Source organism: Cetorhinus maximus, chromosome 3, assembly GCF_964194155.1.
Source record: "Cetorhinus maximus chromosome 3, sCetMax3.hap1.1, whole genome shotgun sequence".
NCBI classification, from domain to species: Eukaryota; Metazoa; Chordata; class Chondrichthyes; order Lamniformes; family Cetorhinidae; genus Cetorhinus; species Cetorhinus maximus.
Genome location: NC_135881.1, coordinates 164,151,608 through 164,175,869, shown reverse-complemented (window position 1 = coordinate 164,175,869; position 24,262 = coordinate 164,151,608). Strand labels below are relative to the sequence as shown.

The 24,262-nt window shown below is 40.5% G+C and overlaps 1 protein-coding gene across 8 annotated transcripts in view; it reads right to left on the bottom strand.

The window, feature by feature from the left end:
• The window catches only part of atxn1a (ataxin 1a), a 390,269-nt gene that overhangs the window by 181,964 nt on the left and 184,043 nt on the right, over positions 1-24,262 (bottom strand). For 6 of the 8 annotated variants that reach the window (XM_078539207.1, XM_078539213.1, XM_078539212.1 and 3 more), the window contains one exon: positions 14,002-14,072. The exons of 1 other annotated variant lie outside the window; for it this stretch is intronic. The gene's annotated coding sequence lies outside the window, so the exon portion shown is untranslated. Of the gene's footprint in view, positions 1-14,001; positions 14,073-14,608; positions 14,747-24,262 lie in introns of those variants that run through there. One more of the 8 variants, XM_078539208.1, reaches the window with a different exon arrangement.

Sequence of the window (24,262 nt, the reverse complement as noted above, 5' to 3'; positions counted from 1 at the left end):
TGAGTGGATTGCTTCACATATAGCTGGAATAGACACCACAGGCCAAATGGCTCCTTCTGTGCTGTAAATCTATGAATCTATGCTTAACATTGTTAAGTCATATCTAATGTTAAGACAGTCAGGCCTTTTATGAGTAGTATTATCTATGACCTGATGGGGAGAAATGCATTGAAAATTGAAGCAAGAACAGTTATTGAACAGATCTGAAGAAGTGGCCTAAACCAGTAGAGTTTGGATAGGGCACTGGTGATGGTGGTTGGGGAATGAGGGAGTCTCCATTGTTCATCTGAGCTATTTGTAGAATAGAACCACATGTTTAGAGACTCAAGATAAATATACAGAAAATTGTTTCCAATCATTATACAAGTTCTGATGTTTTTGGAATCTTGCCAAAACATTGTAATGCATTTTTATCGTACAGTTTCTTCAACTTCAGCTAACATGGCATTTATTTCAGTTCAATAGTTGAGTGGATAAATGCATACTTGATCCAAGTCTAGAATTAAAAAACAAAACCATTTTGCATTGACCCCACTTGCATAGCATTCTTGGGTCAAATTTTTTTGTATGTATATGATCCCCATCTCTTAATAACATAAACGTGATCAAAATGTTCCCAGTTATCCATTTTCAAGAGTTCAGCATTGTTATTCAGCACATTAAATATATCTACTTTGTTGGTAGATCTCATCTTTTGAATCATGGACATTTAACAGTACTGAAGGCAGTCATCTGGCCCAAAGGAAGACCTTCTCAGGCAGCAACGAGACCTTTCTTCCCATTCCTCACACCCACCATCCCATGGTGTCTCAGTGATATTGCCCTAGGTTGTCATTAATTGGCAATTTTATGTTGTAGACTTGCCTACTATGAATTGGATTGTATCTGTCCAGATCCTTGTAGCCAACTTTAATCCCATCAGTTTGGCCAATTCTTTTTACACTATCACCTTGTCAAACTCAGAGCTGAGCTGTCTGTCTCACCTAAGTATGGAATACCATATACTAAATGTAACTGGAAGTCACTCCTTGCATAACTCAGTAACTTAGTATTAGGGCCTCAACAAATATTACATAAAGAAAAACTGCAAAATGTTCCAAACATAATAAATGGAGCCAAGACATGCAGTAAACATGCACTAACACCAGTGAAGATAGTAGATGCTTTCAGTGACAAACAGATTGAGGAAAACTTTAAAAGAGGTGTGTGTAAAGGCTGAATTAGCTGCGCCTTGCCAAAAAGGGAAATATGATACATTCCAGCATTTGCTACAGCATACAGTTTTCCTACTGGCAGCTGTTGAATAAGTTTTCAGTGTAGGTCATTACAGGAAACGAGTTTTCCTGAAACATCCAAATGTTAAGCAGCTATGCTTTCATAGTCCTGTTCATACTTCAAAACTACTACTGAGCCTGGGATCAGTACTCACTCCATCCCCATTACTACACAGTGCTGGGGAGCCAAGAATTGTTTTAGGAACAAGTGAATTCTGATGGATGGTCTTTAATGCAACTTAAACTGGGAGAAGTCAAGAGTTGTATCCTTATAAAGGAAATAGCAGTAAAACTGACATGCTTATTTTGTGGGTGGAGTATAGTTTTCATCTCTAAATGGCCACTGGCCTCAAGTAACTGATTTTAAATCTAAAGGTGACAAAAGTGTTTACACTTTACAATCCTACAGTTTAAGTACAAGAAATCATCCACTGACAAGACTAAGGGTGCAAAGATGGAACCCAAATTTATTTTTTCCTTCATGATTCCCCAAGCCTTGCTCTTTGCTATGCATCAGATGCTTTTGCCTGCAAAATTAAACTAGATTTGGAGTCAACTTGTATTTAACTATTTTTAAAATGATTTCACATCAAATCAAAGACTGTTTGCTGAGAGGTCAAAAATAGATCCTAGTTTTGTCAAATATGCTGTTTAGAACCACAGTCTTTTCAATATTATATTTCGTTATTTTTTTTAAAATCAGTGAACCTTTCGAAGACTAAATGTTTTGTGTGGAATGAAGCCTTGTAGCATTTATTTCACAGATTCCACTGAACATGCACCATGGACAGTCCCAAAGCATAGTAAACACAAATTAATACAGTTTTGTGTCAATTCATGGCAAAAGGTGTATGTCAGAAAACCATTAATATAACGTAAATATGAGTGGTTTCCTCTCAGGTCCATGTAAAAGAAAATACAAACTTACTATCCTGCAGTTCCTTGCTCTGACTACCACTTTTTTCACATGACAATAATTAGCTCAGCCACATTTATAAATCTTGAATGACCAAGAGTTTTAAGCACTCCACTGTGGTATTTCAGAACCGGGAACAGTGCCTAACAACCTCTAATTTTCGAATTTCTCAAACTTTTTGCCTGAGCTTTATAATAGTAATTCCAGGATATTTCTAATGCCCTTTGGGTGCTCATTATTTAAACCTACAATCCTGCCAACATTTGTGCGGCTGTTACTAATAGAAAAGAATGCCGAATTGGGTCATGATACTACACTGAAACACTATCAGAACTCATTCCAAAAACTCAATGACAAAAAAGATCATTCCCTCCTCCTCTCACAGAATTCTTGTAAAAACATGGGTTAGTGTCTACTGAAGTAGATTTTAAACAATTTTTTAATGAAGGTGGGTGGACCAAATGATTCAATGGATTGAAATATCAATTTAAAATATTACTGCTCCTTTCCAATGTCTGACCTCCAACCAACCAAAGGTGAGAGCCAAGCCTGGTCACCTATATCTGTAACCGCAGCAACCAGCATGGTCTTGCAGCCTGCACATACGCTGCAGGTCTTCTAGGCACAATTTCTTCAAAATAACAGCTTAGAATAATACGATGACTTTCTCAAGGCAATCTCAAACAGCAAATTCTGTCTGAATGTAAAAGTTATGGCACTATTTTTCTGCTGCTTCTTGACAAAACTACAACATAATTTCTCTTAGCATTCATCTTTTAAAAAGTCACAAAGCTGATCTTAAAAGTACCAGAAACACTCTCCAGCCCCCACGTTATTGGAATCTTTAAAGCCAGCTGACAGGCATCTTCAGTTTTCAAATAAGACAATTTATATGCAAGATCTTATATTATCACATACTGTTGCCATAGCTAACTTTAATTTGCAATGTTGAAGTAGCAACTGATTTTATACTGCAAAGAACTGCAAAATAAAAATGTGTGAAAAACACTGCCAATTATCAGATTGTACAAAATGGTTCTTATTCATCTTTACCAGATCGTGATCAAACCTTTCCTGTACACACGGAGATTTGGAGATATCATGCAAAGTCTAAAACCAATAATATACCTGAAGTTTTTAAATGGTATATTCTCTTTCAGATGCATATTAAATATTCAATATCAGTTCTATAACAATGCTTTCCCCATCTTCCTTTACTTCTCTTTTTAGTCTCTGTACTGCCATTTCACTTTGTTGAAACACTATTCCCTCCCTCACAAATGAGTCATAATGCGTACTCTCTCTAAACAACTGCATTAAGATGTGTAGGCTAAATGATACGTTAGATTAAAAGATACTTTAAGACATTGTTTTTTCTTTTTACCATTTTTGCTTGCTTTTTCTAACTTTCTTAATTCTCTCCTTTTGTCCCTCATTTACTCCTTTTGGCAGCACCTTAATCTTTTCACAAGTAGTAACCAAGATGAGATAATACAATGTAACTAGACTGCATGAAAACTTCAGTCTCATCAGTTCCTCAGCTGCTTACTCTGGTAATTCACACAAACATTTTAAATTAACAAGCAACATATAGTATGAATGTGCTTGTAACGTTTTTTCTTGTTTGCTTTGTCATGTTCAACAATATTTATTATATCTATCTGTGATATATTTTATCTGACTTTCTCCATATGGCATGCCATTCATCTGTTCCAATACATCAGAGTAGTATAGATCCTTCTTGGAACACAATCTGGCATCATTCACAAATTTAGACATCCCAATTTTAATGTTTTCATTGAGTTGTTTACTGGGTACGATAAACCATTAGGTTCCAGGTCCAAACCAGAGTCATTGTTGTCCAACTAGAATGGTTATTACCAAATTGTGTTTCGTAGTCAACAAGATTTGTAACATATTCCTCTCAGCTTTGTCTACTGCTATCCCAGTTTCCCTTAGTTCTGAGGGATGCATTCAATTTGTATTATGATATCAAATTATTTTAGTTTCATAATGAGCAGCATTGGTCTATTAAGTCCATGACTTTGGCTGCTTCTCCCAGGATCGCTGGTTTTACACCAAAAGAGAACAAATCAAAGATCATTCATACTGTTTCCTCCATTATCTCAGTCCTCACCTTTAAAAAGAAACTTATGTTCTTGTACACTTTGAGTGTACCCAAATAATATTTTTTCTACCCAATGCCTCTTATGATTTGCTTTTCTGCAATTAAAGGGAGATGTTTATTTCTATGCATACTTATCCAGTATTTTTCAGGAGTCTGTCCTTCACCTCATTGCAAACTGACCTTCATTTGTGCATGTAATGCAGGGCAGAAGGATAATAAATAGGTCAATATGCAAGAGCTTAAATAAAAGTCTTTGGGATCTCAGGTTCTGTAATCAAGTGGATGTAAAGTTCATGGGGAGATTACCAAGTGCTGGGCTTTGTAAAAATACATTGTTGGACTGAAATCTAACCAAAAATCCTCCACATCCATCATTCAAACAGTACTTTAATCTTCCACAACTTAAACTTTAAAGGGGGAAATATATGGACAAGAAAAAGCTTTTAGTATAAACGAGGGTAACCTCAAGGTTCAAAAGGTGGTGTCCAGGGTCTGTGTTCTCCAGGGTCAAGAATATCATTTTCCACAAGAGGCAAATAGAATGTGAAAGAGTTCAGTGAAATTACTTCCCTCCTCTCCAAAAATAAGTATATTCAAGGTTTTTTCCTTTGTCTTCCAATTTGTGGAGCTAGAGATAAAGGGATCAGGTTTTCTCTAAGAGACAGTTGACACTTACTGTCTTAGAAAAAGTTAACCCGCCCTATAGTCAATGCAGAAAAAAAACAAAAAGGGCAAATAAGAAAAAAAAAAATTCACACTGAATGCTCACCCTGGCACATTGATGCATTTGTAATAACCTTTTATTGAGTATATTTTACTACATACTATTCAACTATCTGTGGCACTGTTGATGGTCACAAGGTGAACACATTATTTGAATGCAAGGCAGCAACAGAGTTGGAAGAACAGAGGACCGGGGCAAGGGAGCGAGAGTGAGCCAGGGCCAGAGAAAGAGAAAGAGAAAAAAAAAGAGAGAACCAGGGTCAGAGAGCGAACGAATGCCAGAGTGAGCAAGTGCGAGCGACCGCCAGAGAAAGACAGTGTAAGCGCGAGCGAGCACCAGAGGGAACGCCACACAGAGAGAGAGAGACAGAGGGAGAGCCATCACTAGCACAGTCCACAGAACTTTCTAGTGCTCAAGTCTAGAACAACATAACAGCACAGCAAAAATTGATGAGAAACTTTGATCTGCCACATTATAAAGGAAAATGTTGGCAAGAAAGTCTGATCATAAATCATGACTGCAGGGTTTGGGACTATCTTTGATACTAATAGCACTTTTACCTGCGAGTTAGAAGGTAATGAGATCAAGTCTCACTCCAGACACTTGAGCACTTAATCTAACCTGACAGTTCTGGGCAGCACTGAGTACATACTGCACTGTCAAAGATGATGTCTTTCAAATGAGATGTCAATTCAAGACCATCTGCCTACTCAATCCACATCATTATTTGGAGAAAACAAGCGAGTTGTTCCAGTGTTCTGGCTAAGATTTATCCCTCAACAGATTACCTGGTCACATTTCTTTTTTTGCTTTTTTTCTTTGGGGGCCTTGCTATGTGCAAACATTCTGTCTCGTTTCCCTCTATTGTAACAGTGACTATGCTTCAAAGACACGAGGCTGACAGTGAAGATCTCTGAGATGATCTAAGGACATGAAAGACACCACGTGAGTGCAAGTTCTTTTCTTACTTTAGAAAGTGCAGCCTTATAGAATGAGGGTATCCCCTGGAGATGCCAGTGTGGACTGCACATGTTTTGGGGTCTAAAACTAGGGGCTATAAATATAAAATAGTCATTAATACACCCAATAAGGAAATGAGGAGAAACTTCTTTGTTCAGATGGTGAGACTGTGAAAAGGCTATTACATAGAATAGTTCAGATGAATTGCATAGATGCAATTAAGGGAAAGCTAGACAACTGCATAAAGGAAAAAAGGAAGACTTGAGTTTATATAGCACTTTTCATGACCACAGGGTGTCTCAAAGTGCTTTACAGCCAATGCAGTATTTTTTGAAGTGTAGTCACTGTTGCAATGTAGGAAACGTGGCAGCTAATTTGCACTCAGCAAACTCCCACTAACTGCAATGTGATAATGACCAGATAATCTACTTTTGCCAGGGCACCGGGGCTAACTCCCCTACTCTTCTAGAAATAGTATTACGGAGTCTTTTACATCCACCCGAGTAGTCAGATGGGACCTCAGGTTACATCTTCAACAGTGAAATGCCCCCTCAGCACTGCACTGTAGTGTCAGCCTTGATTGAAGGAGGAAGGTTATGTTGAGAGGTGAGATATACTAAGCTGTGGTAGGTTACCCGTCTGGAAAAATAAACACCAACATCATAGAAACATAGAAAATGGGTAGGAGTAGGCCATTCAGCCCTTCGAACCTGCTCCGCCATTCATTATGATCATGGCTGGTCATCCAACTCAATAGCCTGCTCCCATTTTCTCCCCATATCCTTTGATCCCTTTCGCCCCAAGAGCTATATCTAACTCCTTCTTGAAGACATACAATGTTTTGGCCTCAACTACTTTATGTGGTTGCGAATTCCACAGGCTCACCGCTCTCTGGATGAAGAAATTTCTCTTCATCTCAGACCTAAATGGTCTACCCCGTATCCTCAGACTGTGACCCTGGTTCTGGACTCCCCCACCATCGGGAATATCCTTCCTGCATCATTTGGGCCACGTAGCCTGTTTCCATGTTGCAAATTGTACATAATTCTAAGATACAGCACCTTTAGAAGTGTACCTTTATCATCAAATAGGTACAAAAATTTTGTGATGTAAAAACCTTGTTTAGTGTTGGCAGTTCCAGGAGATCCAGTGACATTATGTAGACAAATGAAAAAAAAAAACTTATGCTGACATTACCTCCATTTTAGTTGCCTGAAAAATGCCATTGACAAATTGGGAAAATGTGGAGATTAAAATTGAAGTGGGTACACAACCTGATTAAAACCACATGTCAGATGGTGAAGGACCAAATAAAAGCCTCCCATCAGAGGTGGATTATCATGACATTTAAGCAACTAAAGCTTCACAAAGTCTAAAACAAACTGTCTATTACAAAACCTGGGGCAAAAAGGTGTTCATGAATTATCGACAACAAATGACAAACAAAATAATTAAGACGAAGTATATATTTAGATCACATTAACAAAATACTGATCATGACGCTAGTGGAATACTGATGTTGTATTGACAACATAGAACACAATTTCTACATCGAATATAGGAACAGGAGTAAGCCATTCAGCTCAAGCCCAATCTGCCATTCAGTTGGATTAAACTAAGTTTTGAAATTTTTAACCAATCTAGCCTCAAAAACTTTCAAGGAAGAGAATTCCACATTTCCACTGCCCTTTGTGTGAAGAAAGGCTTACATTTATATAGTGCCTTTCACAATCGAGGGACATCTCAGAGCACTTTACAGCCAATGAAGGACTTTTGAAGAGAAGCCACTGCTGTAATGTAGGAAGCATGGCAGCCAATATTCACACAGCAAATTCCCAAAACAGCAATGAGCTAATGACCAGATATTACTTTTTGTGATATTTACTGAGGGATAAATATTTGCCAGCACACTGTGAATAACACCCCTGCTCTTCTTTGAAATAGTGCCATGGGAACTTTTATGTGCACCTGACATGGAAGGCAGGCCTCGGTTTAATGTCTCATCTGAAAAACGCTGTTTTCAACAGTGTAGCGTAAGTGCGTCAGCCTGGAGTTTTGTGCTCAAGTCTCCAGAGTGGGACAACCTTCTGACATAGATGCGAGAATGCTACCAACTGAGCCGTGGCTGGCATGTTAGAAATGCTTCATGACATCAACCCTGCAATTTTAAGGTTATGGCCCTTGTTCTGGATTTCCTCAGATTAAATAGTTTCTCTCTATCTACACTATCAAATCCTTTAATTATCTTAAATACCTCAATTAGATCATCCTTTAATGTTCTATACTCAAGGGTATACAAAAGCCTAGTCTATGCAGCCTATTCTCAAGATTTCACTCTTGTAGCTCTGGCATCATTCTGTTGAATCTGCACTGCACCTCCTCCATGGTCAATATTTCCTTCCTGAGGTGCAGTGCCCAAACTGAACACAATTCTCTGAATGGAATCTAACCATAGCTTCAAATAACCAAAAAACAAAACTTTCTATACCAATCCTCATGAGTAAAGGCCAACACTCCATGAGGCTTTTAATTTTTTTTAACCTATACACCTATATATTTGTATAGATTGCAGAACTCTTGAGGTAGAGGGATCTGGGTGCCCTAGCACATAAATCACCAAAGTATGCAGGTACAGCAAGTGATTAGGAATATAAATGGAATGTTGTTTATTGCAAGGGGAATTGAGTATAAGTAGGAGGAAAGTTTTGCTACAGTTGCACAGGGTATTGGTGAGACCACATCTAGAGCACCATGCACAGTTTTGGTCTCCTTACTTAAGAAAGGGTATAATTACATTAGAAACAGTTCAGAGAAGGTTCACTCAACTCATTCCCAGGATGAAGGGGTTATCTCATGAGGAAAGACAGGTTGGGCCTGTATCTATTAGAGATAAGGAGAATGAGAGGTGATTTTATTGAAACATATAAGATTCTGAGGGGACTTGACAGGGCGGATACTGAAAGGATGCTTCCCATTGTGGAAGAGACTAGAACTAAGGGGCACAGTTTAAAAATAAGGGGTTTCCCATTCAAGACAGAGGAGGAGGAGAACTTTCTCTCTCAGCAGGTCTGTGGAGTTCCCTTCCCCAGATAGCAGTGTCATTGAATATTTTTAAGGGTGAGTTAGATAGATTCTTGATTGACAAGGGAGGGGATAGACAGAAAAACAGAGTTGAGGGCACAATCAGATCAGCCGTGATCTTAACAAATGGTGGAGCAGGTTCGAGGAGCCGAATGGCTGCCTTCTGCTCCTAATTCATATATTAGGAATGCATGTATGCATGTATGTACTAGATTTTTGTAATTTCTATATGGACCCCTAAATCTCTCTACTCACCTACAGTTCCTAGCTTCTTGTCATTCAGAAGCTATTTTAATCTGTTTGGATCAGAAGTGGATGATCCCACATTTCTACACAGTGGACTACAACTGTCAGTTTTACCCGCTCATTAATGTTGCTTTGGAAATATCTGCTCCTCACAGACGTTTACAGCATAGGAGATGGCCATTCGGCCCATCATGTCCACACCAGTCTACACTAGTCCCATTTTCCAGCGCTTGGCCCATAGCCCTGGAGACTACGGCGACGCAAGTGAATATCTAAATATTTCTTAAATATTATGAGTTTCTGACTCAACCACCTTTTCAGGCAGTGAGTTCCAGACTCCCACCACCCTCTAGGTGAAAAAGTTTCTTCTCAGCTCCACTCTTAGCCTTCTACCCATTGCCTTAAATCTATGCCCCCTGGTTATTGACCCCTCTACTAATGGAAAAAGTGCCTTCCTATCCACCTATCTATGACCCTCATAATCTTATATACCTTTATCAGGTCCCCTCTCAACCTTTGCTGCTCCAAGGAAAACAACCCCAGCCTATCCAATCTTTCCTCATAGCCCAGGCCCTCCAGCCCAGGCAGCATCCAGGTAAATCTCCTCTGCACTCTCTCCAGTGCAATCACATCCTTCCTATAATGGAGTGGCCAGAACTGCACACAGTATTCCAGTTGTGGCCTAACCAGCATTTTATACAGTTCCAGCATAACCTCCCTGCTCTTGTATTCTATGCCTCAGCTAATAAAGGCAAGTATACTATCTACACTATTTATGGTGCAAACTAACTTGGTGTCATCAGCAAATCTGGATATATGGCGGAACATTCCTTCATCCAAGTCACCTAAACCATAGTGAAAAGCTGAGGCCCCAGTAGAGAAACCTGGGAAACCACAATTCAATTCATGTCAACTGGAGAGTATACACTCATTATCACTGTTCTGCCTTTTACCGCTTAACCAGTTCCTTACTTGTGCCAATTAGTTGCCTCCAATTCCATGTGCTCTCTTTTTTTCTCAGCAATCCCTTATATAGAACCCTTATCAATACCTTTTAAAAAGTCCATAAAATTTACATCCATAGAACCTCTCTTATCTAAAGAGAGATTTTGAGGAGCTCCTCAAAAAAATTCAACTAGGTTAATTACATGTGATTTACCACTTACAAATCCATGCTGGTTCTCTCAGATCAGTTCATATGTCCAAGTACTTCGTCACTCTGTCCCTAATAATAAATTCTATTAACTTCCCCACAACAGACATTAGACTAGTGGGCATACAAGAATTATAGAAACTTACAGCACAGAAGAATGTCATTCAGCCCACTGTGTCCATGCTGGCTCTTTAAAAGAAGTTGTCCTTAGTCCGACATCTCTGCTTTTTAACTGTAACCTTTTAGGTTCTTCATCCCTTAAATGCTTGTCCAACTTTCTTTTGAAATTTTTAACGTTGTCAGTTTCCACCATCTTCTCAGACTGGGCATTCCAGGTCCCAACAACTCAGTGAAAAACTCTCTCATCTCCCCTCTAGGTCTATTGCCAATGATTTTAAATTTTTGACCTCTGGTTATCCAACCACTTATCAGACAGAATAATTTTTCCTCTATCTACCCTATCAAAACCTATCATCTTGAAACTTAGGTAACCTCTAAAACTTTTTCTCTACAAGGAAAACAGACCTAACTTTCAATTTCTTAGTTTATCTTAACAGTGACATTGGATTTCCACATGCTCAACACTTATGTATGCAATACAATATAAGTACAGAAATACTTAAACTCAATTAAAATGAAATAAAAAAAAGTTAATATGTTTATGCTGATATCCTTCAATGGACCAGCATATTCTCGACTTAGCAAGGGTATCCACATACTTTCATTGTTACATATTAGACTCTATTTTAAAACATTGTAAGCAGGAATCATCCAAGGCTGATTCAGAATACAAAAACTAAACAAAGCTAGTTGACATAACCAGATAAAATAAATTCTGTGCTTCACAGAATTATTTGTGGAGATTCATATTACTTTTTGTAAGGCTTGTCTTCATAGTCGAAGCACTATTTACTTTCAAATGAGGCTGCATCCACTGAACAGAATCCAAAATGAAAACAGATCAGAGGCCTAGCAAAACCAGAACATCAGGCAATTAACCAAAAGATAGTGGAGCATGAAACCAACAGATAGACTGAAAATGGAAATGACAAGTGCACATCGTAAGGAAAATGAAAAGCCAAAGATAGCCAAATGCTATTACCATGTACAAGTTGCTTTCTTGTTAAAAATGACTGACTTTCACAGCATGGTTATATAGCAAATAGGTTTCAAAAATCCATATTCCTCCACCATCTTAATGACTGAATTTATTAGAGAGCATAGGTTTACTGTAAAAACTGAACTGATGAAAAGCTGGAAGAAAATGGCACATCAACTTTGTCAACATAAATATCAATTGCTTCTAAAGGTTCTGAAAATGCACATAAGTGAACCATTTTGAGTAAAAAAAACTGAGTGATCAAGAAAAAATGACACCTAATTACAACTGTAAATTGTGGCAATGGTCTAAACCAGTTCCAGAAGGGGGAAAAAAAGTACTTTAACTGCAGTGGGAGCACACTCACATCAAAGTGAGAAATTATGGGTTCAAGCTCCATTCCAAAGACTTGAGCACATAATCTAGAATGATACTTCAGCGCAGCACTGCTCTGACGCTGGCACAGTTTAACTTCTCATTTGGAAGACTGAGTATTCATTCGCCCTCCTAGGTGGATGTAAAAGGTCGCATGGCACTATCTAAAAAAAAAAGGGGGAGTTCTCTCCAATGTACTGATCAATATTTTCCCCTCAATATCATTAAAACAGTTTATCTGGTCTTTATCACATTGCATGTCTAAGGCCTTGCTCTGTGCAAATTAGCTGCTATGTTTCACAAAGTCCAAACATGACTACAGCTCAATAGTACTTAATTGTAAAACACTTTGGGCCACCCTGAGCCCATTAAAGGTGCTATACAATGCAAGTTTTTCTTTTAAGATAATTTACTGGGCCACATAATTTGATTTATTTGCACAAACAACAATATTTATAAAAGTTTGATCAAATGTGTAGAGAAGAAAGAATATAAAGCTTTGTTCATTTCAGATTTATTTTCTGTGCTTCACTGATGCAATATGACCCCAAAAAAATGAACGTGTCTTTCTGTGGAGTTTAATGATTCAGAATCATTTAACTAGCAGTAATGATGCATTCAGAAATGGTGGCCACATGATACAATAAAAATCTTTGGTTATAACGTACAGAAACCTCTAGAAATTGCACTTAAAATTTTAGGTAAAAAGATTTATTAGCTTTCTTATTTGCAACTGCAAACATTTGAACTAAGTAAAACGAGAAATTGGGGAAAAAAAGAGCACCAAAACATTAGCACCAACTGTCTTCAAAAATCAAGAACATTCTACAAACTAACCTTGTGAAATTGCAGCATTACTTGAAAATAAACATCTCCTTTGAACAGTAAACATTAGATCCTTGATGGCATTTGCCACACTTTCTGCCAGTTACGCATTAACACAAAATCTGTATCCCTATTTAAATAATGAAAGTGCTGAGAAACATCAGCACATTATATTTTAAATGTTTTGGCTCCATTAAAGCTAACCTAAGTGAGGGTATCTGCCTCATTGAGGAGAGGACAAGCTGGTTACCTTTGTTCTGGTATACCACTTGGAGTCACTATTACTCCAGTTGCCTAGCTACTTTCATTACCAGTTCATGCGTTTAAGAAGCTGTAAAAATGTGCATGGCTCTTTAGATCATGGGAGCTTTACAATTGAACAGAAGGATTATTTACTTGCTACTCTAGCATTATTTGTGGAAGAGGAGAATTGTCATGATGCCAAGGTAGTATGTTAATGTAAATTGTTAATGAATTAAGCAGCAAACTTCAGTGGACCAAAAAGACTGCAGCACATTTGAGATCACCTGCAACTTGACCTATTTTTAGATAATATTTAGTCCATATGAAGTAGGAGGTAGAGTATACTAGTATAGAGTACCAGACCAAAAGAAATTACAAACGTTTTACAATGGCACACTGTACTGGGATGAGGAATATTTAACTCTTTTTAAAAATCTGATTTCCAAAACTCAAACTTAAGCTATTTCATATCCATTTCAATAACAGTGGTTTCGCTTATTGCAAGTATCGACCTTGCTCAAAAAATATTACTATCTAGAATAAGGTGAGGTTTCAGTTTTAAATAGCCAGTAGACAGCAAGATTGGAATATAATGTACATAATGTAATGGAAGTATAATGGTCTAAGTGCGACGTTGCAAATGCCATCTAGTGTGGCAGAACACAATAATAGGCAATAGCTATTAACTTTGTATAGCTGCACAGTAGAAACGTAAACATTTTTTCATGTTGTAAAGACACCATTGCACAGCATAAATTAATGCAAGCTCAAAAAAAAGTTAGATGTACCCAAAGAAATTAATTACTCGAAACGTCACTATCGTCGTGAGCCTAAAAAGGTTTTATGTTCGCTTTGACATTGCAAGACGTATTAACATTCCAACGTAGGTTGCCTTGGAACCGTTATAAATGTGTAAACCCCCATACACAGGCGCATATATAGTATACATAAATACTGACAACCCAGATTTCCCTTACCAGTCGCAGCTCACTACACTTGTCGGACATTTGAACACTTTGTTTCTTGAAAAAAGCAGATCTCTGGGAACCTGCAAACACAAGGCAGACAAATGAAGAAAAGCAACAGCAACACAAAAAAAAAAATGCTACGACCTCCCGGTAAAGCTCCCGTGCTCCGGCTGTAGGCGGCAGTTCCCCCTCCTGGGGACTGGGGCGGCCTCTCCGCCCAGCTGAGGATGGAGCGGGCCAGGAAGGCTCGGGGTTAGCGGGGAATCCAGAGCCATGGTTACCGGCGACTGACAGCGGCACCCGCTCTGTGTCTGTGTGTGTGTGAGAGAGAGAGAGGCGCCAGCGTCGGTCTCTCGGGCTGTCTGGGAAGCTCCTCTCTCCATCACTCACTCCGCTCTTCCTTCTATTAAAGGGGCTGCCTGATATGCCCCCGGGGGGGGGGGGGGGGGGGTTCAACCTAAACCCGTTGAACAAACACACTGGCTGCGTAGTGGTTTAAGCTGCGGGATTTATCAGCATGACTGAGACAATGACCTGGTTTTATCTTCTGGAGGGCGGGAGTAAACCTGACAAGTTGATGGGAATGGGATGAGGGAGGAATTAGAAAGTTAGAAACCTGGTATATCTTCCCTTCGTCCCTTGGCCGCTGCTTCCTGCTTCCCTGAGGGCCACCATCTTCCTGTGTGCGCCGGTCAATCCCGTCCGGGCGGAATGTGGGGAGCGGGAAGATGGCGGCCCGGCCCGGCCTGGCCTGACCCGGAGCGCTCGGACCTGTGGCCGAGCACTGGGAGGGAGGTGAAGAGGCTGCGGCACTCAACCGGAACCCGAACCAAATGGACAGAGGATAAAACCTGACCGAATATAGAAGTTCACCTGACAGAACAATTCGAATAGAATGCATAAAGCCGCAGCGTAGAGCGGGAGAAGCATCTGCATTACATCATGCAGAAAATAATGATAAAATAAACATGGAAACTGACAGGAGAAGGCGGTAAACACCCCAGTGCAGAACAGACATCGGCCGAAAGCAGAACAGAACATGAAGAAATGCAGAAAAATTCATAATGGAATAACAGGGAAAAAAATCTAATAGAATGTAGATCGGAACCCCAATAAAGTCCAGGGTGAACCTTGACAGAATGTACAATAGAACATAAGAAATGGGAGCAGAAGTAGACCATATCTGGGCCATTCAATACGATTAAGGCTAATCTATTGCACCAACTCTGCTTTCCTGCCTACTCCTCATATCCCTTTATTCCCTCAGGGACCAAAAATCTATCTCAGCCTTTAATATACCCCTTTGGGGATAGCAATTCAAAAGATTCAAACCCTTGAGTGAAGAAGTTTCTCATCATCTCAGTCCTAAATAGTTGACCTTATCCTGAGACTGTGCCTCATGCTTTAGATCCTCCAGCCAGCAGAAACAACCTCTCAGCTGTCTGCCCTGTCAAGCCCCTTCAGAATCTTGTGTGCTTCAATGAGATCACCTCTCATTCTTCAAAACACCACAGACGATAGATCCAATTTACTCAGCCTTTCGTCATAGGACAACCCTCAACCTAGGAAACAGTAAAGTAAACCTTTGTTATACCACCTCCAAATAAGTATATCCTTCCTCAAATATAGAAACCAATTAAACTAGCACACTACAACAGATGTGGCCTCACCAAAGTCCCGTTCAATTGTAACAAGACTTCCTTCATCTTGTACCCCAAACACCTTGCAATAAAAGGCCAACGTGCTATCTGCCTTCCTAATTGTTTGCTGTACTTGCATGTTAACTTTATGTACAAGTACACCCAAGTGTCACATCAACATCTGGAAGTTCCATGTCTTTTAAATTCTGCTTTTCTATCCTTACTACCAAAGTGAATGACTCACACCTCCCCACATTATACTCCATCTGCAAACTTGTTGCCTTTGCAGCCTCTTTGTGTCCTCCTCACAGTTTACATTCTCACCTAGTTTTAAATAATCAACAAACTCGGTCTCTTTGTATAAGCATTAATATAAATTGTAAGTAGCTTAAGTTCCAGCACTGATGCTTCCATTAGTTAGAGTATACCAACTTGAAAACATGCTGTTTATCCCTGCATTTTGCATCCTGTCCATTAACCAATCGTCAATCCATGCTAATATATTAACCCCAACTCCAAGCCTCCTTATCTTGCCTTTTGGAAATCAAAAGATAATACATCTATTTTATCTATATTCCTAATTACATCCACAAAAAGCTCTAATAAAGTTGTCAAATATGATTTCCCTTTCATAAAACCTTTAAAGTGCATTGTTATGACTTCCTTCATTATTGATCCAGGATTTTCCCTACAACTGATATCAAGTTAGAGGGGGTCTTGTGACACAGTAGCCTCCCTATCTATGACCCCAAAGCTCCAGGTTCAAGTCCCACACCTGGACTTGATGGTCATGAAATATGAATTCATAACATGACCAACAGGTTGATTATCAACCTGTAAATCCTTTCAATGCACTCATGGCAGGTGGTAAGAAAGGGAAAGTCTCCTGGGTCAGCCATGCTTGATGTAGAGTGGTCCCCCTTCAGCTATAGCCTCTAGAGACAGGCTGGAGACCTATTCCAGGAAAAACGGTGCAAAAACAGATGTAAGCATGTGCTTCATCTGCCTCATGTGTCGCTAGGCGTGGGAAGAGAATCAAGAAGTTGTTGTTGTCAGGCTAATAGCCTGTAGTTCCCTGTTTTCTTTCTCCCTCCTTTCTTGAATCACAGTATTACATCTGCTAATTTCCAATTTGCTAGGACCATTCCAGAATCAATATATTTTGGAAAATCATAACCAATGCACCCACTATTTCCATAGCTACCTCTTTTAGAACCCTAGAATGTGGGCCGTCAGGTCCTGGGGATTTGTCAGCTTTTAGTCCCTTAAATTTCTTCAATTCACTTTCTCCACTGATGTTAATTATCTTAAGCTCCTCATGCTTGTTAGCTCTTTGGTACCCTATACCTGGTATGTAATTTGTGTCTTCTACTGTGAAGGCAGACACAACATATTTCTTCATTTTGATTGAATTTTTTGAGGAGGTGACCAGGTGTGTAGATGAGGGTAGTGCAGTTGATGTCGTTTATATGGATTTCAGCAAAGCCTTTGACAAGGTCCCACACATGGGAGACTTATAAAGAAAGCAAATGCACATGGGATACAGGGTAATTTGATAAGGTGGGTTCAAAATTGGCTTAGTTGTAAGAGACAGAGGGTGATGACAGAAGGCTGCTTTAGTGACTGGAAACCAGTGTCCAGTGGCGTACCACATGGATCTGTGCTCGGTCCCCTACTATTCGTCATTTATATAAATGACGTAGATGACTATGTGGGGGGTAGGATTAATAAGTTTGCGGACGACACAAAGATTGGCTGGGTGGTTAAAAGTGAGGTTGAGTTTCTTGGGCTACAGGAAGATATAGACGGGATGGTCAAATGGGCTGACAAGCGGCAGATAGAATTTAACCCCGAAAAGTGTGAAGTGATACACTTTGGAAAGAGTAATTTGACAAGGGAGTATTCAATGAATGGCATGACACTAAGAAGTTCTGAGGAACAAAGGGACCTTAGCGTGTGTGTCCATAGATCTCTGAAGGCAGAGGGGCATGTTAGTGGGGTGGTGAAAAAGTCATATGGGACACATGCCTTTATCAATCGAGGCATAGATTACAAAAGTAGGGAGGTCATGTTGGAGTTGAATAGAACCTTGGTGAGGCCACAGCTGGAGTACTGTGTGCAGTTCTGGTCGCCACATTATAGGAAGGATGTGATTGCACTGGAGAGGGTGCAGAGGAGATTCACCAGGATGTTTCCTGGGATGAAACATTTAAGTTATGAAGAGAGGTTGGATGGACATGGGTTGTTTTCACTGGAGCAGAAAAGACTGAGGGGCGACCTGATCGAGGTTTACAAGATTATGAGGGGCATGGACAGGGTGGATAGGGAGCAGCTGTTCCCCTTAGTTGAAGGGTCAGTCATGAGGGGACACAAGTTCAAGGTGAGGGGCAGGAGGTTCAGGGGGATGTGAGGAAAAACATTTTTACCCAGAGGGTGGTGACGGTCTGGAATGCGCTGCCTGGGAGGGTGGTGGAGGCGGGTTGCCTCACATCCTTTAAAAAGTATCTGGATGAGCACTTGGCACATCATAACATTCAAGGCTATGGGCCAAGTGCTGGTAAATGGGATTAGGTAGGTAGGTCAGGTGTTTCTCACCTATCGGTGCAGACTCGATGGGCCGAAGGGCCCCTTTTGCACTGTGTGATTCTGTGATTCATTTCTTCATTTCCCATGACAATTTCATCTATCTCTTCCTCTAATGGACCAACATTTATTTTAGCTACTCTGAGAGTTCACGATATAAAATTGTTGAACTCAATATTCAGTCCGGAAGGCTGTAAAATGCCTAGTCGGTCGCTTGCCATTTCAACATTCCACCCTGCTCTTATGCCCACATGTCATTCCTTGGCTTGCTGCATCGTTCCAGTGAAGCTCAACGCAAACTGGAGGAACAGCACCTCATCTTCCGACTAGGCACTTTACAGCCTTCCGGACTGAATATTGAGTTCAACAATTTTAGATCATGAACGCTCTCCTCCATCCCCACCCCCTTTCCGATCCCCCCCCCTTTTTTCCAATAATTTATATAGATTTTTCTTTTCCCACCTATTTCCATTATTTTTAAATGTATTTCCATCCATTGTTTTATCTCTACCTTTTAGCCTTTTTTGATTCCTTCACCCCACCCCACCCCCACTAGGGCAATCTGTACCTTGCTTGTCCTGCTTTCTACCCTTAATTAGCACATTCCTTAGATAACATCACCACCTTCAACACCTCTTTGTCTTTTTGTCTGTGACATCTTTTGGTTATCTCCACCTATCATTGGCCATCTATCCAGCTCTACTTGTCCCACCCCCCCTTAAACCAGCTTATGTTTCACCTCTTCTATTTTTACTTAGTTCTGTTGAAGGGTCATTCGGACTCGAAACGTTAACTGTGTTCCTCTCCGCAGATGCTGCCAGACCTGCTGAGTTTTTCCAGGTATTTTTGTTTTTGTTAACAACTTTTATTTGTCTAATGCCTTTATTGTATTAGGGGAGAGCCTGTGGCGTAGTTGTAATGTCACTAGACCAGAAAGCCAGGCTAATGCTCTGGGGACACAGGTTCAAATCCCATCACGGCAGCTGGTGGAATTTAAATTCCATTAATAAAACCTGGAATTGAAAGCTACTTTCAGTAAAAACCCACCTGGTTCACCAATATCCCTTAGGGAAGAAAATATGCCTGGTCTGGCCTACGTGCGACTCCAGATCCACAGCATTTTAAATCTTAAGGGCGATTAGGGATGGGCAACAAATGCTGTCCTTGTCAATGACGTCCACATCCCATGAAAGAATAAATAATAAAAACAATCCCTAGGCACAATCACAGGAGCATTATAATGCAAAATTTGACACATGAGTCACATAAAGTGATATTAGGGCAGTTGGTCAAAAGCTTTTTAAAGAGGAAGGAAAATCTTAAAGAAGGGTGGAGAGGTTCAAGAAGAGAATTTCAGAGTTTAATCCCTAGGCAGCTGTCGGCACAGCCACCAATAGTGCAGCAATTAAAATCAGGGATCCTCAAGAGGCCAGAAACAGATGAGTGCAGATATCTTGGCGGGTTGCAAGACTGGACAAGATTACAGAGATAGGGAGAGGCAAGGTCATAGAGTTATTTGAAACAAGGATGAGAATTTTGACATTGAAGTGTTGCTCGACCGGGAGCTAAAGTAAGTCAGCGAGCACAGGAGCAATAGGGGACACAACTTGGTACGAGTAAGGACACGAGCAAAAGAGTTTTGGATGACTTGTTTACGGAGGGTATATTGGAGCAGGCTGACCAAAAGCACACTGAAATAGTTAAGTTTAGAGGTAACAAAAGCATAGATGAGGGTTTCAGCAGTTGATGATCTGAGATGGGGGCGAAGTCAGGCAATGTTACGGAGGTGGAAAAAGGTGGTCTTAGTGATGGCATGAATATTTAGTCAAAAGGTCACCTCGGGATCAAATGTGACAACAAAATTGTGAACAAACTGGTTAGTCTCAATTATTGCCAGGGAGAGGGATGGAGTTGTAGCCACAGAATGGAATTTGTACGGGGACTGAAGACAATGGCTTCAGCCTTCCCAGTATTTAACTGGAGGGATTTTTTGCTTATCCAGTACTGGATGTTGGACAAGCAGTCAGATAGCTTAGCAACACCCATAGGAGGTGAGATATGTGGTCATGCGGTAGAGCTGAGTGTTGTCAGTGTGCATGTGAAGACTACACTTTGCTTTCGAATGATGTTGTCGAGGGGCCACATGTCAATGAGAAATTGGAAGAAGCCAAGGATAGAGGCCTAGGAGACACTAGAGGTAACAACTGGCAGAATGCAGAATAGACCCCAATAGACTGCAGAATGCACCTCAATAGAATAAGCGAATAAAATCTGATGCCACAGAATAGAGCTTGATAGAATTCAGAACAGATGGTAGTGTGCAGCACAAGAGTGAGAGTAAGAGAATAAGCCCAAATACAATAATATTAATAACTGGAAAATAATATTAATCAGAGAATAACACCCAATAGAATGTAGAATATAACCTGATTGAATGCAGAGTTTAACTTTATAAAACCAAAGAATAGAAACCAATTGAATACAAAATAGATTCTGATATAGTGTAACACAGAGCCTGATTGAATACAGGATTAAACTTAATAGATCAAGAAAACAGAATATGACAGAATAAAAAAAAGTGCACCTGATATTATACAATGCAATACCTGCTAGCATCCAGTGGTCTGACAACAGAATAAGAGAATAGAATCTGATAGAGCAAGAGACCAAAACTTGGCAGCACAAGAGACAAGTGCCTTATAGAATGCAGTATAAATTCTAATAAAATGCAAGGGAGAACCTGATCAAATTAGGGATCTAGGATGCAGAATAGAACAAGAAACACACTGGAGAATGGAAGAATAAAACTGAATTAAAACTAACGTAACACGGAAAAGCCAAACAAAATAGAGCATAATAGGTGGACACACCTTGTTAACGGTAAAATTTATTCTTCTGTCTTGTAGAACCATTGAAACCCCAACACTGATCCCTGTGGCATTCTACTAGTTACAGTTTGCTAACCTGGAAATAATCCATCTATCCCTACTGTTTCCTGTTGGCTAATAAGTGTGTATTTAATCTGGTGGTTGTTAAAATTAAGTTGCTTGCATGTAACTGTTAGTGGGATCAGTTAGAGAAAGCCAATCTGATCAGGATTCAGTTCACTGTTGAAAGTGAGGATTAGGTTTATGGCTGTAAATGATCTACACACATTATGAAGTCTTTCGGTTGTATTGCCATTGAAAGTTTGATTAAAGTTTCAGGAATCATTATTAAATAGATTTCACCAGTAATGAGTTGATAATCCCAGTAATAGTATCGGTGAGTAATCCCTAGATTCAGGCAAGGTCTCAGTGGATTGGGAAATCATAAATGTAACGCCTCTTCAAGAAAGGTCAGGCAGAGTCAACATGGTTTTGTGAAAGGGAAATCATGTTTGACTAACTTATTAGAGTTCTTTGAGGAGGTAACAAGGAGGACCAGTAGATGTGAAGTACTTGGATTTCCAAAAAGCATTTGGTAAGGACGCACATCAAAGGTTTCTACATAAAATTGGGGGTAGCATATTAGCATGGATAGAGGATTTGTTAGCAGTTCGGAGAAGGTTCAGTCAGCTGATTCTTGGGATGCAGGTGTTATGTGGAAATATTGAGCAGGTTGGATCTGTATCCATAGTTTAGAAGAATGAGAGGTGATCTGATTGAAAAATAAGATCCTGATGGTACTTGACAGGGTAGATGATGAGAGGGGGGAATCTAGATTTAGGAGGCACAGCTTAAAAATTAGGGGTCTCTCACTTAAGGCTGAGATGAGAAATCTTTTCTGAGGGTTGTTAGTCTGCGGAATTCTCTTCCCCAGAGAGCAGTGGAGGCTGAGTCACTGAACATATTTAAGGCTGAATTAGGTTTTTTGATTGGCAAGGGAGTTGAGGATCATGGGAGACAGACAAGAAAGTGCAGTTGAGACCACAATGAGATCAGCCATGATATCAAATGGCGGAGCAGGCTTGAGGAGCCGAATGGTCTACTCCTAATTTGTGCATGTGCGCACGCGCTTAGATTGCTGTTTGAGATCTAACTAATCTTTAAAAGCTCAAGAACTACAAGAAAATGACACCAACATAACTGCAAATTTTAAACATAACAAGTGATTGTCCATGGTGCTGCTAATGTACAGTCAATGAACCAAAGTCTTTTAATATACTAGTAAGCAATAGGTTAGGGAGAGAAAAGTCAGGAACTCACTCCTAGGGGAGAGTTTTCCCACCTCCTACCCATGGAGGCAGGGGTGCCAGGAAAATTATAAAATCGCTGGTTCTGAGACGTGTTTATGTTTTCAATCACTTTTTCCCAGGGTGTGGGTGGTTATTATATCAGCAACTAACAGGGATTTTTCTAGAGTAGGGACAGTGCTGGAGTTGGACCCACCAACTCTGGACAGAGATCGGAAACAGCCACAGGGGCTGCTGTGCGTCCACTTCAGTTTTCTGGGACTTTTTGTTAAGTATTAGGTTCTCTAGCCCTCAACCCTCACACCCCCTCACTCCCCAAGCCCCACTCATGCCCCTCCACCCACCCCAAATAGACACTCATACCCTCAATGCCAACCCATGACCCTCACTCATCCCAACAGCCTCTTAAAGCCCCTATGCCAGCTTAGGCCTGAATTTTCCCGTCGGCGATTTGGGGGCAGGGCCCGCTCACTAACGGGAAAATGACGTCGGGAGGAACCCCCGACGTCATCCCGCCCAATTTAAATATTCAGGAAGGCGGGCGGACAGCGAAATCAGCTGTTTGCCCGCCGACCTGTCAATGGCCAATTGAGGCCATTGACAGGGTAATTAAGATAATTAAAGACCCTGCCCGTCCAACCTTAAGGCTGGCGGGTAGGCCAGGAGCCCCAGTGGGCTTCTGATAACACATGAAACCTCATCCCACCAGTGGGATTGTGTCAAAAACTTTAATAAATTTTATGTGATATTTATTAACATGTCCCATCTCGTGTGACATTGTCACATGAGGGGGACACGTTAATAATTTTTTTATTTTTCTATTTTTCAACTTTGTAACACTTTCACTGATCTCCCTGAGACAGCACTTAGTCTCAGGGAGCAGTGCACTCTTTCGCACGCATGCGCGAAAGAGCGTACTTTGACAGATGGGGAATTCCTCCCCCCCATGTCGGGCAGGCCGCTGGGTAGGCCTTAATTGGCCCGCCCACTTAAAATGGCGACAGGGCCCGCTTCGGCGGCAGTTTTGCTGCCCGCTGCCGAGCCGGTGGGGCCTGCCCGCCATCCGAGGGCAAAATTCTACCCTTAGTGCCAACTCATGCCAACCCATGTCTCCCCTGCCCACCACCCTTTGACTTTATACCCTCCGTGCCAACTCACCCAGTATCCAACATGAGCAGACCTTAGGAGTCATGCTGAGATTAAATAAGATAAAGTTCTAGGTATCTATTACAGACTTCACTATATAAAAAATTCTCATTCATAAAAGCCCATTCAACATACTTAACTCCCCTCAAGCACTTAATCCCTTATAAAAACAAACATTTGTATTCATAACCCAACATCAAAGACAACTAATCCTTTAATAACCTTGTGGTGCTATCAATCAAACCATGAACCTACAGCCTACCCACTGTGATAATGACAGATTATGGAAACAGTCAAGCAGTAATGATAGCACTTAGAGTTATGTCAATAAACATCTATTGAAACTGCAAGCACAGATTGTTTCAACTCTCAGCCACGCACAGACTGTTTTTATCAAAATTTAAAGGATAGGGGATTTAAATAACTTGACAAAGACAGTTCCACAGACCTTATCGCCCTTTACAAGCAACATCTACTCTAGAAATTTGTGACTCTCACACGACATGATCCCTGGGGTCTGCCCATGGTGGATACTGGGTGAGTTCGTATGGAGGGTATAAAGGCAAAGAGAGGTGGGCAGGGGGAGGCATGGGTTGGCATGAGTTGGCACTAAGTTGGCATAGGGGCTTTAAGAGGCTATGAGTTCAAATTGCTCTACTGAGTTCTGATTTCCTGCCTTTCCTCCACTGGTGAAAATAGGACCTATCAGAAATGGGGGCAGGACTTC